Source organism: Macaca nemestrina, chromosome 9 (genome assembly GCF_043159975.1).
Source record: "Macaca nemestrina isolate mMacNem1 chromosome 9, mMacNem.hap1, whole genome shotgun sequence".
NCBI lineage: Eukaryota > Metazoa > Chordata > Mammalia > Primates > Cercopithecidae > Macaca > Macaca nemestrina.
In genome coordinates this window covers 134,574,696-134,591,160 of record NC_092133.1, presented here as the reverse complement: position 1 = coordinate 134,591,160, position 16,465 = coordinate 134,574,696, and the positions used below count along the sequence as shown (strand labels likewise).

General features: G+C 36.9%; 2 long non-coding RNA genes across 4 annotated transcripts in view; one reads left to right on the top strand and one right to left on the bottom strand.

Annotated features, from left to right (window-relative positions):
• Window positions 1-9,450, top strand: part of LOC105494336 (uncharacterized) — a 41,523-nt gene extending 32,073 nt beyond the window's left edge. Inside the window, exons 2-4 of the long non-coding RNA XR_011608281.1 lie at window positions 4,998-5,110; window positions 8,029-8,071; window positions 8,885-9,450. This is a non-coding gene — a long non-coding RNA (uncharacterized lncRNA). The remainder of the gene's footprint in view (window positions 1-4,997; window positions 5,111-8,028; window positions 8,072-8,884) is intronic.
• Window positions 1-16,465, bottom strand: part of LOC105494334 (uncharacterized) — a 636,433-nt gene that overhangs the window by 128,472 nt on the left and 491,496 nt on the right. The window lies entirely within an intron of this gene.

Below are 16,465 nucleotides of genomic sequence, written 5' to 3'. Positions count from 1 at the left end.
CATAGAAATTGAAGGAGCACTTTATTCATGGCTAATAAAATTAATATTAAACAGACTATTTTCAAGTGTTATGGATTTAGGATAAGAGGGGTTGGCATAAATGTCACTTTTGATTTGGCTGAGATGTCAAAGTATTTATTTATCTGATAGTTATTATTGCAAACAGAAACAAAGTGGTTGTCTTTCACTGTTGCCCAAGGCAAGAAGTTAAGCTACTCCTACAGTGTAATTTAAATTTGTAAATTACATTGATGCTAAAATAAATTCCACAAATCCTGGGACACTTAAAAAAAAAGGATAAATGGATAAAAAGCTATGATACTCGAGAATAAGTATAGTGTGACATTTTTGAGACGTCTGCCTCTCAGAAATTCCAAAAAAATTCTAATGATACTCATCTGTTTCAAAGAGAAATGACACAAAAAATCTCATAAAATGTTTCACTAATATGTTACATATTAATATCAGTTCCCACTTCCACATAAGTATAACCTCGAAAGTACTCTCACACAAGATACCATATTCTAGTCATATAACACGTCTGTGAGTTTGGCAAAGCAAAATGATTATCCACAGAACACAGTAAAACTGCTGACTGGAGCTGGGGCTTATTTACTCCTATTCCGATCCCTTTCTGCTGTACCACAATGTCTTCTTCAACAGATAAACATCCATGTATTGCTAACAAATAGGGCACCATGGCCCCTACCCATCAATTTCTGCAGTTGATGTTGAGTGAGGACAGGGAAACTATGGAAGCTCCTCCATGGGCCAATTAGCTAATTACCCCAGTGAGTCTCTTGGCTAAATCGACTCTGATACCAGAGTAAAAATCTAGCAAGAACAATTCTGATAGGGTAAATGGGAAGGCACATAACTGCCATGAGGAGGTAAAAACCAAGAAAAATTGTTCTTGTATTGACCAGAAATATACTCGCTTCAGCATCTTCCTGATTCTGTCAAAATAAGGATTTGCTGCTGAACTTCGGATCGACTCACTGTGGGATGAATTTCAGGGCCTCTATTCCCATCAGTAGATTATTTCTTGGTGTGCCAATATTTATTCTGTTGTTGGAGGAATTACTTGTAGCTGGTTGTCTCCATTTGATGCTTATCAGGAAGGATTTGGGCCAGCATCGTTTGTGCAAGGCTCAGGAGAGAAACCTGCATCTTTCTGCCCTCATACAAGCCATCGCTGGCGGCTTCCAGGGCTGTTCATTTCATTGGGTTCTGTTCTTCACACTGTCTCGTTCATGGCAGTTGAGACATAACCTGCGAAGGAAACTCAAAGAGTATTTGAAGCCACTAATGTTCTCTAATCTTGTGGTATTTACAGTTTAAACCTCACAATCTTGCGGGAAGGGAGTGAACTGTCACATCTTTGACATGTTTCAACCCTTTGAGGTTGAATGCGAACATCCTGAAAGGCAGTCTATTCAACTTTCTAATCGATCAAAATTATTTGGAAAATTAGAAGAGCAGAATATGGTAAAGGCTTCTGATTGGTGGATCCTTGATTAATGCAAAACCATGGCTCAAAATGATAAAATACAAAATTGATTTCTTGTCTTCAATACATTTAGTGATTGCTGAAATCTCACTTGGCTCCCAGCATTCTTTGGTTATATAGAAAATATTAAACTGTTCCCATTGCCATGGTGTAGTAGCAATAGACTTAGAGTCCAAAAATTCTTGGTTCTTGTTTGGTTTGCTATTTGTTAAATATACAACCTGCGAACCTTAGTGTGAGTGTATGTGCATTGAAATAGAGTGTTGTCATCATAAGCCGGTATATTTAATTATAGAGTGAGCCAGTATATGTCATTATAAATGAGTATATTTCTCATCAATACAAGAACTTCTTTTTCTTGTTTTTTATCTCCTGATGGCAGTTCCGTGCCTTCCAATTTACCCTATAAGTTCTTTCCCTAATGTTCCTACATTATATTTAAGGATAAAAGGCTAAAACCATTGTGAATAAAGATCCTATTGTTGATAAGAGGATATGATGAGAGATGTAGATTTAAAAGCCATCTACTTATCAAAGTTAAAGACACAAGATTAAATTACGTTATCTTTCAGAAACCATTTTCGTTGTGTCAACAGATATTGGTTAAGCACTTACACAACCAGGCATCGGACTGGACTCTCAGATACTGTCAGAAAAGAGATCAAACCCCTGAATTCATGGAGCTGCAAGTGTATAGGGTGCAAGAGAAGACAGCTAAAGAGGGAACTCAGTGGAGTCACTGTACGACCATATTCCTCTTCTTAAAAATACTATCTTTCTCTTTTCAGTGTTTCTCAGTCTTGACTGTACATCAGAATCACGAGAAGAGTTTTTACATTTCAAAGACTGAGGCTATTCCTCCAGAGCAGCCTGAAACTAGGATAAAACCCATACCCTGAATTTTTGAAACTCACTCTAGGTTATTCCAGAGTGCAGCTAAGGTCAAGAACCAATTATCTGTAGCTTAGCACAGTGTCTGCCATATAGTAGGCACTCGGTCACGAAGAAAATAATTGTTGAATGTATTAAAATAGATAACTTTCCCAGATATTCCTATCAAATGTAGTTACAACTGGTTCTTTTTGTCTACACTCAATTTGCATGAAGTTAAAAGGTCAACCTCTCACAAGTGATCGTTAAAACAGAAAATGGTATTACTTTTAGTTGTGAAATAATGCTATTTATAAAAATGGAACACAAATGTAGACACATATGTACATATGTAAATACACTCACATATGAAACCGTGATTCCTCATGTTCTCTAAGTATGTATTGCTGACAAACAAAAGAACATTCTTGAAGCTCAGCAAAAAATAATTATGGGGGAAGGTTTTATTTTTCATGCCATCTAAATATCCCTGTCCTGGATGGAAATAATCAAGAAAAGGTGATTATTAAATGTTCTATTCATTGGATAATTAACTAAAGTTGTAAGTTCAATTCACCCTTGAACTTTACCTTTGGCTTTTATGCAGTGATATTAAATTGAATTGAAAACAATTTTGGTCACCACTATTGATTAACTTCAGGTGAATGTCTCTGGAAAAATGATCCACATGGATGCTTTAATCTCTAAACAATTTGTCATGGATGAAGAACCAGCAAAATTATTAACAATCCTAGCATTTATATTTTAAAATATAGTATTTTTGATAGTGGTATTTGTGAGTTGATAGTATTTAAAATCTGTCAAATTGAAATCAGATATTTGAGGAAACTGTGAGTATATTAGCTACAAAAATATGTACATCAAAACACACTCAGTATTATCAAGGTAAGAAATCAGGATTTGGATAAATCAGCTTTTAATTATATAAACAAAGTACAGGCCATGTGCAGTGGCTCACATCTATAATCCCAGCACTTTGGGAGGCTGAGGCAAGCAGATCACTTGAGGCCAGGGGTTTGAGACCAGCCTGGCCAACATGGAGAAACCCTGTTTCTATAAAAAATACAAAAGTTAGCTAGGCGTGGTGGTGCACACCTGTAATGCCAGCTACTCAGGAGGCTCAGGCAGGAGAATCCCTTGAACCTGGGAGGCGGAGGTTGCAGTCAAGATTGCGCCACTGCACTCCAGTGTGGGCAACAGAGTGAGACTCTGTCTCCAAAAAAAAAAAAAAAAAAAAAAAACTACATAGAAAAATGTGCTACTTATTTTGAATAATTTTGTGTGGTCAATTTGCTTCTGTTTCTTCTGTCAGAAGAGAGGAGTACACATTTTCTCATGCCTTTAAAAAATATGTGTCCTTTGTTTTAATTTCTAAGGGATCCCCCAAAAAATGGCATAAGAATTTTACCAAAATCTCTTAGTGTCCTTCTTTTGGGAATACAGCTACTACAACATATGGCATGATACTGTGCACAGAAGTGCTTAGTAAATATTTATTGAATATACAGTCTTTCTTTAAATTAGCATGGTCTTTGCTTCAAGAATGTAAACTGGTTAATGATTCTTTAATAATCATAAGCATCTGGATTGTGTTCCTGCTAATTTTTTTCACTTCCTCAAAAGCCAGTGAATTTTAGAAATGGTACTATGTTTCAAAATTAGTTAATTAAAATAATCTCAGATACCATAGTATTTTAGGAGTTACTTTATTAGGGGAGGAAGGATATTGTATTGTATAGACACGACCAGTCCTTCTTTCTTAAAGTTACCCCACCCTGAGCCTAAACATTCTAGTTTTTCATTTTCTTTACCTGCAAAACAGGCATGATGGTATTTATTTTAAATATCATTATAAAGGCAAAATTTCATAATTTTTTTCACTACTTTTACATTCTATAATTACTCTGCTTTCCTAATAAGCAGTTTCCCCCCCCCCAAATGATAGATTGTAGGACAAATTTCATCCTGACAGCTCTAGAAAGTATGCTGAGTGGGATGAATTAAACACATAAACACATTAAGGGTAACAGAAGTTAGGTTTCTTACTGTCAGTAGAGGAACCTGCAAACATAGAAGAGAGGGAAATTCAATTTTGTGATGTTGGACAGGAATTGGAACATCGATGTGATATCACCTGTTTTACTCTATATGGATACGTAAAGAAATAAATACACATTTAAACATATATAATACACATGTTTGCAGAACGTGGAGAAAAGATGTAGCAATACCTTCGCTATTAGTATATTAGAGAGATAATAAATAATTTTTTCACACTCACATTTTGCACCATCTTTGAAGGACAAGGGTGTTTGCCAAATGGACATCAATATGTTATCTTTGTTACCGATAAAGCTGTAGACTAACGTGGCTTATCTGCGTGACAAAATCGGGCTTCCAGCTCTGGCAGCACAGCAAGCGATGACTACCCCATTCAGTCATAAACCAAGCCAGAAGCCCTAAGACTTGCCAGCTCCTCCCTGCTGAGTAGCAGGGCGTCACCACCTGTGCTTTCTGAGAGTGGGCAGATTCCAAAGAGAAAAGGAAAAAGGGGATGTGTTACAACTTGCTCATCATATAAATCATTTCTTCCCAGGAGAAGCCTTGGGAAGCCCAACTGTTCACCTGATGGATGAACCACCATGGTATAAACACAGGAAGGGGAAAGGAGGTGACTATATGTAAAGTATACTAGCTGCACTGGAAATGGTAAGGTGGTTCTCCTTGCTGGTGCTGGGGAGAAACTGAAGGTGGCTATGATGGTATTGACTCACTATTCAAGCAGCAGTGGGATAAATGCAATCCGTGACATGGGTTTCTGTTGCAGCTCAGTCATGTGTTTGGAATCCGCATAGGAATTAGAGACATTTAAGAGATTCTTAATGTAACAAAGAAAATTCAACATAAGCAGAGAAGAAATATAGATGAGGCTAAAGAGAAGAACAACCCAATGTATTTAGCATTTTCATCTTTTAATTTCCTTAGAGTAAACATATTATATTGACTAAACTATGTTATAAAAATCTTATTTAAGATTCATGCAAATAAAGTAGTCATTCTATAATTTTAAGGGGAGCATTGATATTTGGAGATCCAAAATATCAAATGGAGAGACTGATATTTTGAGGACCATCTCGCTTGTCATCTCCTAAAAATTCCTAAAGTGGCACCATGTCCCTAGCATCAGTTATATGAATTTTAAGCCAACTGCCTAGTAATGATGAGAACATTTCAACGAAGCTTGTCTTTTGAACATAACATGTGTTAATTGAAGTAAAAATACAGTCACTGTGAATATATGGGTTAATCTACATTAAGTGAATAAGGGATTTAGATAACAAATGAAAAAGAAAGACTAAATGAAAAACTTCCTATCAGCTTAATATTTCCTTTAATGTTCCTAACAAGACAAAAATTTTATTTGAAAATAAAAAAGAAGCCTTCTTGGGTCACTTTTTTCCCCTAATATCTCTTGCTTTGGCAGAGCTGACTGTGTGTAACCAAGAGCATATTCTTGATTGAAAAGGTCTCTGGCTTCCTTTTGAGTTCAACTAAAAGAATTTGCATGTGAATCATTCAGAGGCACTAATGCAATCCTGCAGAAGATTTTTTATAACTATATCTTTCCTTGACTTCTATGGAATAAAGAAAGTTATAAAAATCTTATTCCAAGGAAATCAATGAATTATTTTTCAAGCAACCATTCACCACTGAAAAGATCTCCTTTTTAGTGCAAACTTAATAATCATTCTTTCTGATTCCCTTTCTTGCTTTCCCTATGAGTCTATGCATTTCAATTGTTAGGCATAGCTGAGTTTAGGAGAGAAAGAAAGAAACTACTAGCAATAAATCTTGGTTCCCTCAAATGCTTCCAATCTTCTTTGTTAAAACCTACAGTATGCCTTATCAAAAAAAGGGAGTTTTGGATTTTCCCCTTACATTTATATAAATTGTTTAAACATAATTCTTTACTTAGAATAAACACTTCTTCCTATTCTGGCCATGGGTGCATCTATATGTTCAATGTGTGCCATTTAATCTCAAATCAGTGTGTCTATTTTATTTTCTATAACACAGGCTATATTAATACTCTCTCTTAAAAATATTGTTCTTGGGTGTCTAAATCTAAGTAAAACTGCTTGTTTTAAAATGTTTATTATTCCATGAGCTATACTGTAAAACTGAGTAGGTTAGATAACTACTGTGCCTTAATTTATTAAACAGTAGACTATTTTGTGTCCCATCTCTCCTAAGCTGTACAGACATTCTCACCAGGGATTCCCTGCTCTCAAATCTTTGCATATTACAATCTTCATTTAAATGCAGTATCTGTCTTTTTATCAAAAACCATGTGCTGGCTATTTGTACTCTTGTATCCCTTTCACAATAAGAAGAAATAAACTGGAAACTGACGCACAGCCTTCTCTTGCTCTGGACCCCACTCAAATCTGCCAGCCTTAACAAATGAATGGGTCAGAACCACATTCCATTTGTGGTATATCCTATCTCCAAAATATATAGGGACTCACAAAATGCTGTGTAATTTTCTTAGTGGCAGGAGATGTAAATTGCTATTACTTGTCCTTTACCTTAGAGGTGACATCCTGGCATACGCAAAACCATTGGCCTCTTAAGGACCTCATTAATTGACAGGCCTCCCCCTGGTATGCAACTGCTACACCAAGGCTTCTCGGGTCCTCACCACTGTCTACTCACCAACTCCAGTTGTACGATGTTGTAGGCAGAGCAGATCAGTGTAATATTCTTAGGAATGTTAAGCTGCCTCAGGTTCCTGGTATCTCAGTATTATGGAAAGTATGAGAGTTAAAATGGTTTACAGGGAAGAGAGTTAATGCATGTTGCTCAGTAAAGTACAATGTTTGATCTTTTCTGCATGTGAAAATAACTTTCATCAGATCAATAGTGCATGAAGTGATATAGGCTTATTGATCAGCAACAGTAACCAGGTACAATAAGGGAAACCATCTGGATTATTTCACAGTAGCTCACCGTCATTTACCATGTTCCAACTGCTTCTTTTTAAGGTCTGCATGGTGGTATGTTAAATGAGGATACGGTGAGGTTCACCACCCCAGCAACTATCCATACTTTTGTGGTAGTGCTGATCTCTAGTTCACATCTGCATTACTCCATTCTCATGCCATTATAAAGAACTGTCTGAGACTAGGACATTGGTAAAGGAAAGAGGTTTAATTGACTCACAGTTCTGCATGGCTGGGTAGGTCTTAGGAAACTTACAATCATAGTGGAAGGGGAAACAAACACGTCCTTCTTCACATGGTGGCAGGAGAGAGAAGAGCCAAGTCAAGGGGAAAAGCCCCTTATTAAACTCATCAGATCTCATGAGAACTCATTAACTATCACTACCACTAAATGCCCCCATGATTCAATTACCTCCCACTGGGTCCCTCCACAATACATAATGATTATGGGAACCACAATTCAAGATGAGATTTGGGTGGGGACACAGCCAAACCACATAAACATCCCTAGGCTTTCTGAGGTGTAATGTTGCTTCAAGTTTACAAGTGTGACTAGACTAGGAGAGGTTTTTCTTCATGGACTTCCACTTGACCCTGCTAAAATAATGGCTCCTGCTCTTGTAGGTCACAGAACCACAACATTTGGATCAGAAGGAAGCAACCACAGGTGGGTCCATAGCCACAAGTGGGTCTGTAGGACCATTTTGAGACAGGTTTAAACCCTCCTTATTACCTCCGTAAATCTACCCCCACTGTTGCAAAAAAAATCTTGAAGATATATTTGTTCCCTTGCTTTCAATCCAGCTCAGATCCCATATTTAATATTCCTCAGAAGTCTGACTATTCTCATTTTCCCTTGGTTATTCTGTAAATAACTCAGACCCTATTAGTGAAAGATCAGAGGGATATTTAAAGAAGGTATTTGCAGGGACCTTCAATGTAACAACTGACCTACTTTTTAATTAAAGGGCTTCAGATCTGTGAGTGGAATTAGATGTGGATTCTGATAGAAAGATGGCAATATTCTATTGTGGCAGCTGATATAAGCCGTCTACTCACCAGATCTTGATTTTTTTAAGTATACAAATTAAGTAACATTCTAGCTTATTGTCCATTTGTCTCATGCCTAAAAATGCAGTGATGTATTAGCTATCACCACAGATCTTCCGCAGGTAAAGATGCGTTGGCTGCCCATCACATCTTCAAGCTACCCTGGTATTTACAGCTGCTTTGCCTCTGATAGTCCACTGTTGCCATCTGGTATCTTGTCATGCTAGTATCCCGTCATCCTCACTGAGATCACAGAGCCCAGTTTCATGCAGCATTTTCCACCATGAACTCTAGCCGCAGAGATTTGTCACCTCTCAAAGATGATTAAAGGAATGTCCCCTGGGTCTTCTGAGGAAAGACAGCTGCACAGTGTGTTGAAAGGGCTTAGTCGATAAACTGTTCTAACTAATCCACTTCTCTGAACCCTCAGAACCCTTCCTTAACACTATGCAGAAGAAGTTGTGGCATCGCACCTTATTTACTTCAGGCCATTACTATGTTTAACATTCAAAAAACCATCATTGCATAGCCAGCTTTGAACTGTCTCAGCTTTCTTGTCAGAACCCCTCATCTCAACTCATGGCTGAACACATCATCATCAATGAGTTCCTATACGATTCTGCCAGGTGTCCTAACAAAACAGAATCTGAGGTCACTTATGCCAAGACTTTATGAATACCATTCCAGAGAAGCAAGAGTGTGAGGAGGAGAATGGATGGGAATATGTTACCGAGCTAGCCACAGCTTTGTAATAAGCCAACTGCTTGAAGCTGCAGGACATCTTCAGAAACACCATCTAAATCTACTCCTCTGAATCTCCTGTCTGGGTTGGAGGGAGGAAGGGGAGATTTCTCTCCAAGGTTTTACTTCTCATTGCTCAAATTTTGCACTGTAAGATTTTTAACTTCCCTGTATGTGTGGGTTACATGGGCATGGTCACCCGGTGGGTGTCAAAGTAAGAGGAGAGGGACACATGACATGAGTGAGGCAAATGCTGTTGAGTCTGCCTGTAAATGACACTGTGGGTCCTTGGCAGCCTTGGTCTACTGCAAGTATAGTCATTGACCTGCTCCCCTGACCGTGAGAACCACATAAACTTTTGAAGATAACACTGACCAGAGACATAGCAAGTGTGTAGATCTGGGGTGACACATAAAATAAATCCCATAAGATATCTAAAGCTACCTTGTTTTTGATATTAATGACCTCTGATTGTGTTTTAGTTACGTATTTGTCTACTTTGTCTTCCCCGACACTCTAGAAAGAAGGCACGAACTTCAGCAGTTTTACCTCCTCTGGTACCCCCAGCATCTAGAACAGGCATGCTACTCAGTAGGAATTGAACAAAACTATACCAAGTAAAGGAACAGCAATTTTTAAATTGCTGAAGAAAAGACTTTTTCAACATAGATTTTGGAACTACCTGAACTATTATTCAAGAAAGGGGTCATGGTGAAAACATTTTAAACAAAAAATAAAATTGAGTTTCTGATCAACGGGACTTTATGAAAGGAATTTCAAAAGAATATTTGGCAGGGCAGAAAATAATCCCAGAACAAGAGTCTGATATGTTAGTTGGAATGATAAAAAAAAAAAGACCATAGTAAATAGTGAAGTAAACGATAATAAATATTGATTAAATGATGCATTAGTAATATTTTCTAATTTGAAGTGAATAAATATGGATGAATTAACACAAAGTAGAACCTAAATTTTTTAAAAATAATATATAACTTAGGAGGAAGCAACTGGCTTTACAAAGGTTTCATGTCCTGAAGTTTTCTGAAAAATTATAGAGATAGAGTAATATTATATTTAATACAAATATACATTCTACAACTTAAGGGAAATTCAAATATAAAAGATGTAGCATGTATAGCTTCAAAACAGTGAAGAGAATAAATGGACTAAAAAAAAAATCCAATCCATGAGAAAGTAAAGAGAAGAAAAAAATAGGAAGCTTGGGAAAACAGGAAAAATAGAAAAAAAGATGGTAGGATAAATATATAAGTAATTTTAACACCTGGAAACAGCATAAACTAGCTAATTACAAGTGATAAATATTTAAGTTGGATTTAAAAATTCAAATACAATAGAATATTATTTAACAACAAAAAGGAATGAAATAATGACACCTGTCACGACAAAGATGAATCACAAAAAACATTGTGTTAAGTGAGAGAAGCTGGCCACAAAACCCTGTGGCATATTGTATGATTTCTTTTTTTTAATTATTTTTGAGACAGAGTCTCACTCTGTTACTCAGGCTGGAGTGTAGTGGCGCGATCTTGGCTCACTGCCTCCCACGTTCAAGCGATTGTCCTGCCTCAGCCTCCCGAGTAGCCAGGATTACAAACGCCCGCCACCACGCCCAGCTTATTTTTGTATTTTTAGTAGAGATGGGGTTTCACCATGTTGGCCAGGTCTCAAACTCCTGACCTCAGGTAATTCGCCCACCTTGGCCTCTCAGAGTGTTGGGATTACAGGCGTGAGCCACCACGACAGGCCTGTATGTTTTCATTTATATAAAGTGTCAGGAATAGGGAAATCTATAAAGAAAGTGAATTTGCTGTTGTCAAGAGCTTGAGAAGGGTGGTGGCAATGAGGAATGGCTGCTGACAACTAGGCCTCTTTGTGGGATGAAAAAAATGTTCTAAAATTATATTATCGAGTTGGTTGCAAAATCCCTAATACATATATATAAAAAATCATTAAACTGTACACTTTAAATAAGCAAACTATGTTGTGTAAATTATATATCAATAAAAGATATTAAAATTTCAACTAAATGCTATTTTTAAGACCCTGCCAAGCCAAAGAAACATACTAAGTAAAAGAATGCATTCTTCAAAATAGACTTTGTATCGAAGAGAATTATTAGGGCTATAAAGTGTCACTAAATTTAAAATAAAGATCCATTCTCCAGGACCAAACAACTATTCTAAATATATGCACCTTCTAAGAGACCCTCCAAATGAGTATACATAAAATTGACAGAAATTCAAGGAAGAATTGACAAAATCACCAGCAAGTGGGAAATTTTAACAAAACATCTTATTAATAGAAAGATATAATGACAATAATTGGTTATCATATATGAGATTTTAAGCAACAAAATTATGAAGCTGAAACAAAGAACGGAAGCAATGAATGTATATATATATACACATACATGCACATACACTATATATCATATATAGACATACATATGTAATATATATGTGCATACATATGTATATTCATCACATATATAATACACATAGGATGTGTGTGTGTGTGAGAGTGATGATAGGGAAAAATTAGGAGCACTCTAAGGTACTGTACTATACACGAAGCAGTATAGTGGTATTTGAGTGGATTCAGATAAGCTGAAAACTAGTTATCTATAACTGTAATCACTTATAACTATATCTATAGTTAATCTATATATTGATTAAAATACACACATATGTTAACTTACTCAGTGAGCTTAGAGGGCCTACAGGCAATGACACCCTGTAGCAATATGAGTATCTGTCACCCAGATCTTGATTTCTAATAATAATAAAAGTGGATTTTGGTTATATTGCTACAACATTATATGTTTACTAAAAATCATTGATTGTACACTTATAATGACCAAAGTTTATGGCATGTACGTTTTACTCAATAAAGCTTTTTTTTAAAATGAGGTGTTCTGTTTAATAGTGCACTAAATATTTACGGCCTGGATAAGATTGGATTTTTAATTAAGAAGGATGAATATCAGCATAAAACAATACCAAATTACATCAGAAAGCTTAGTCTAAGGGAGCTAAGATTTAGTAAATATACAGTTTAAGATCAACCTTAATGGAGAATTTGGAACCCAGAAGAAATGCAGAAATTCATAGTCATAAATGGAGGAAAATATCACAGTTGACAAAATTCATGAGCACATTACATGTTTAAACATAAATAATCCGTGTATAAATAGATTTAGTACATGTAAAAAAACATACTAAGTAAAATAATGCATTCTTCAGAATAGGCTTTGAATCAAAAAGAATTGTTATGTAAATAACATAAACCAGCTAACTACAAGTAATAGTGATGTTGCTCGGAGATGTCTTGCGTGTGGGGACAGATGAAAGTGGGGGTCTGAGTCAGAAACACCACTCAGCTTGCTGGAAGGATAACCCTAAGGGGACAAGATTGTGCGCATCATCAATGGTCAAAATAGACCCGCGCCCATGAGAGTACACCAAAAACACATTCCCGACCAGAGTGTGGGTCGGATGGATAATAGCCCAGAACCAGATGGCAAGTCAGAGCTACAGTTCTGAAAGTAGAATATTGGAAACTTGGATACGTTGTGGAATCCAAGGCAAAGACTAAGCACAGAAGCATTCTGGGGAGAGGCTATGTGTGTGTCACAGAGAGGAAGTGGAATATGTATTTCAGAATGTGTGACAATGCCCTTGAGTGCAAGTTAGTATAACAGATGAGTTATCTGAAATCTACACTATGATGGCTCTATTGTCCTATTCTTTTTTCAATAAAATGAGAGAGAGGCCAGGCACGGTGGCTCATGCCTGTAATCCCAGTACTCTGGGAGGCCAAAGTGGGTGGATCACAAGGTCAGGAGATCGAGACCATCTTGGCTAACACAGTGAAACCTGTCTCTACTAAAATATATATATATATATATATATATATATATATATTAAATTAGCCGGGCATGGTAGCGGGCGCCTGTAGTCCCAGCTGCTCAGGAGAATGGCCTAAACCCAGGAGGTGGAGGTTACAATGAGCCGAGATCATGCCACTGCACTCAAGCCTGGGCAACAGAGCGAGACTCCTCAAAAAAAAAAAAAAAGAGAGAGACAGAGACTTTTCCCATTAAGAACAAAGCTTTATACAGAAGACATATTTTTCTTCCCATAGTCATTGACTTCTTGTTTTACATGACATATTCAGACAATAGTCAGCTTAACCATTTTTTTTTCTATTAGGAAGAATATAATCTCTTCTTGAATATAATCAAGAGAACAAAAATAGTATTACTGGAGTGTTTGGGTATACCTTGTTCACATCATTCCAACAGAGACATCTGACTAGACAGAGAGAAATCCTATTAAGAAATAAGAAGACAGTTGGCCCGTTATAGGATAGCAGCGCAGCATTTCCCAAAGGTAATAATCTGACAGTTCCTTAATATCACAAAATTTCCCATACATTTCCTCATTTCTCTATATTTCTCAGAAAATAGAGCAACTTCAGTACTCCTCTCTCTCTCTCTCTCTCTCTCTCTCTCTCTCTCCTTAATTTCTTCCATTCTTTCTTCTTTGTGAGCAAGTGTGTTTGTGATGATGGTTTGGCTCAGGAACCCATGTTGTAAAAGCAAGCAGTTTCTTAGAAGATTTTGTAAATCAAGTCCCTTTGTACTTTGGAGAATATATGATTTCGGTCACTTAGAAAGCAAGCTATTAATAAAATACAAAGAAAAATAACACTGGCCTCTACCAGTAGAGCTTGACTGAGCATTCTATTTTACTATGGTGAACCACACAGATCTAGGAGCACAGACTTGGAAATAGTGCCTCTCTTCACAAAGAGAGGCACCCAGTAGCAGTGACTCTTTTATTTTATTATGTTGGCCTGGGTTCTGAGTGCATGGTTTCAAAGAATACACACAGCGTAGTTCTTCCCCTGGTACAGTGAAGAAAAGTAGCTAATATTCAACGAAAACAGTTTTCAGATGATCTTAGAGACATGAATGTTTAGGTTTACAGTGCTGTCACAGTTGTTCCAATATAGTAAAATAAATATAAAAGTCAAAGTTAAAGTGGCATTGATGGTGTTGGACCGCTGGTGGTATATTAAAGGCCTGTGATAGGGGTTTCCCACCAACCAATCTCCCTTGTGTAACTACAGCACACTGCTGTCACACGTGAAGAAATTAAGTAGTCTTCAAATGTTTTAAAGTTTGTTCTTTCTCAGTGTGTATTTCTGACTATACACTATTCGGGAAGTGGCCACCTAGAATAACAATTCATTTAATCTATTTTAATTTCTCTAATTTTCAATATGGGAACTTGGTCTGATTCCTTAGTAATTATGTAGAATTTGTTCAAATGATATTATCTTATCAAATTAAAGCAATGGGCCTCTGCCCTTTGCTATGCAAGTTAACGTGTAATGATTGCTCTAAGACACTGGATGGGCTGTAAGCACACACGTACAGTGCGGATGGAAAAATACAGTTACCTGCTGTTTATGAAGAAGACAGTGTTGTAAATTAATTTTTGAGCCCAAATAATCTAGCCCTGTTTTTATTATTTTCCATGGTGTCTTTTTATCTATCAACTAGGAAAACATCCATAAACCTTGAAAATAATTGAAGATGATTTTTGTCTTTCTTCTTTCTAATGAGCAAGAAATAACAAAATAATCGAACCTCAGATTTTACTTTCTTTTTCTTATTACCTTATTACTTTAAAGCCCTGACTGCTTGTATTGATTGCTAAATTACTGGATATGGATTCCTGTCTGTGATTGGTATTTCCTTGTTGTGAAAGCTTCAGACTAAATCAATGAAATAAATGATTTTACATGCTTGTTTAGTATTTCAGTAGAGATGGGGGAGGGATAAAACTCTTCAGAACTAACACATATTAAATATGGGGAATTGGATTATTGTTTCTCTAAAGGGAGGAAAAGATGAGTTCAAAAGCTAGATCTCAAAGTTACTGAGAAATACATCATTTACAAGGTCCTTAATAAGACTTTCATAGATTTTTGTGTGGGCTTGTCTTGAACAATAACTCATCATTTGGCTCAGCGAACATTTTGCATACTGCTATTTTAAAATAATTTATTTAAGAGAAAGATTTTAAGTAAACTGAGGAAAAAGATGTCAGAATAAATACACGATTTTAGTAATGAAGTCTATAATGAAGTATTGATCAATAAGTGAATATTAAACACTATGTTATATTTACTATCCAGTGTTTTAAAGAACAGATGAAAGCAAAGGCAAATAGGGAAATACTTGGTTATGCATTCAACAGCGAGATCTTCAAGAACACTGCTTATCAAGTCCTAGATTAGGCAGCTAGAGAAGAAGAGGATGAGCCTTCTCAAGGATTAGTCAAGATGTGCACCTGGCTGAGGATAGACCATGGCCCCAGTCTCTTAGGAGCTGTTACATGAAGTTCTCCACTCCTAAACCACTTCTTAGATAAACGTAAATCTCAACATATTCCTCAAGTTTAGCTTGGGTCTTCTCTGCATGGCTGGTAAATCTGAACTTAACCAATTAGCTTGAAATGCCTTTGAACAGAACGTGGGCCCGTTTATCTCTAAATTCTAGTACAGATGACCCTGGAATTGGGTCATGACATTGATCATCGCCTTCTTGAATGTTCCATTCTCACTTGATCTGCCTCTGTCATGGGCTCAGGACAGCCGTATCCCAACACAATGGGCTGGGCTGGTGTCTTTCTTATTGTTAGGTAATTCTATACCACTGAAAAAGGTCTATTCCTGTTTCTTAACATTCTGTTATTTTCTGTAAGATTCCCGTTTTTTGGTCTTCTGTTAATTACTGTAACAGTTAAGACTTATTTCTCACTTAGACTTTAAACAGAGTTTTTGAATAATTTTAAGCATATAAAATTATTATAAACACAATGAATGCCCATATATCCTTCACTTAACTCATAAATCACTAACAATTTGCCACATTTTTATTCTCTCTAGTCCCCCTCTACACATGCACACACAAACATTATATATAATCATAAATACGCCGGGCGCGGTGGCTCACGCCTGTAATCCCAGCACTTTGGGAGGCCGAGGCGGGCGGATCACAAGGTCAGGAGATCGAGACCACGGTGAAACCCCGTCTCTACTAAAAATTACAAAAAATTAGCCGGGCGCGGTTGTGGGCGCCTGTAGTCCCAGCTACTCGGGAGGCTGAGGCAGGAGAATGGCGTGAACCCGGGAGGCGGAGCTTGCAGTGAGCCGAGATCGCGCCACTGCACTCCAG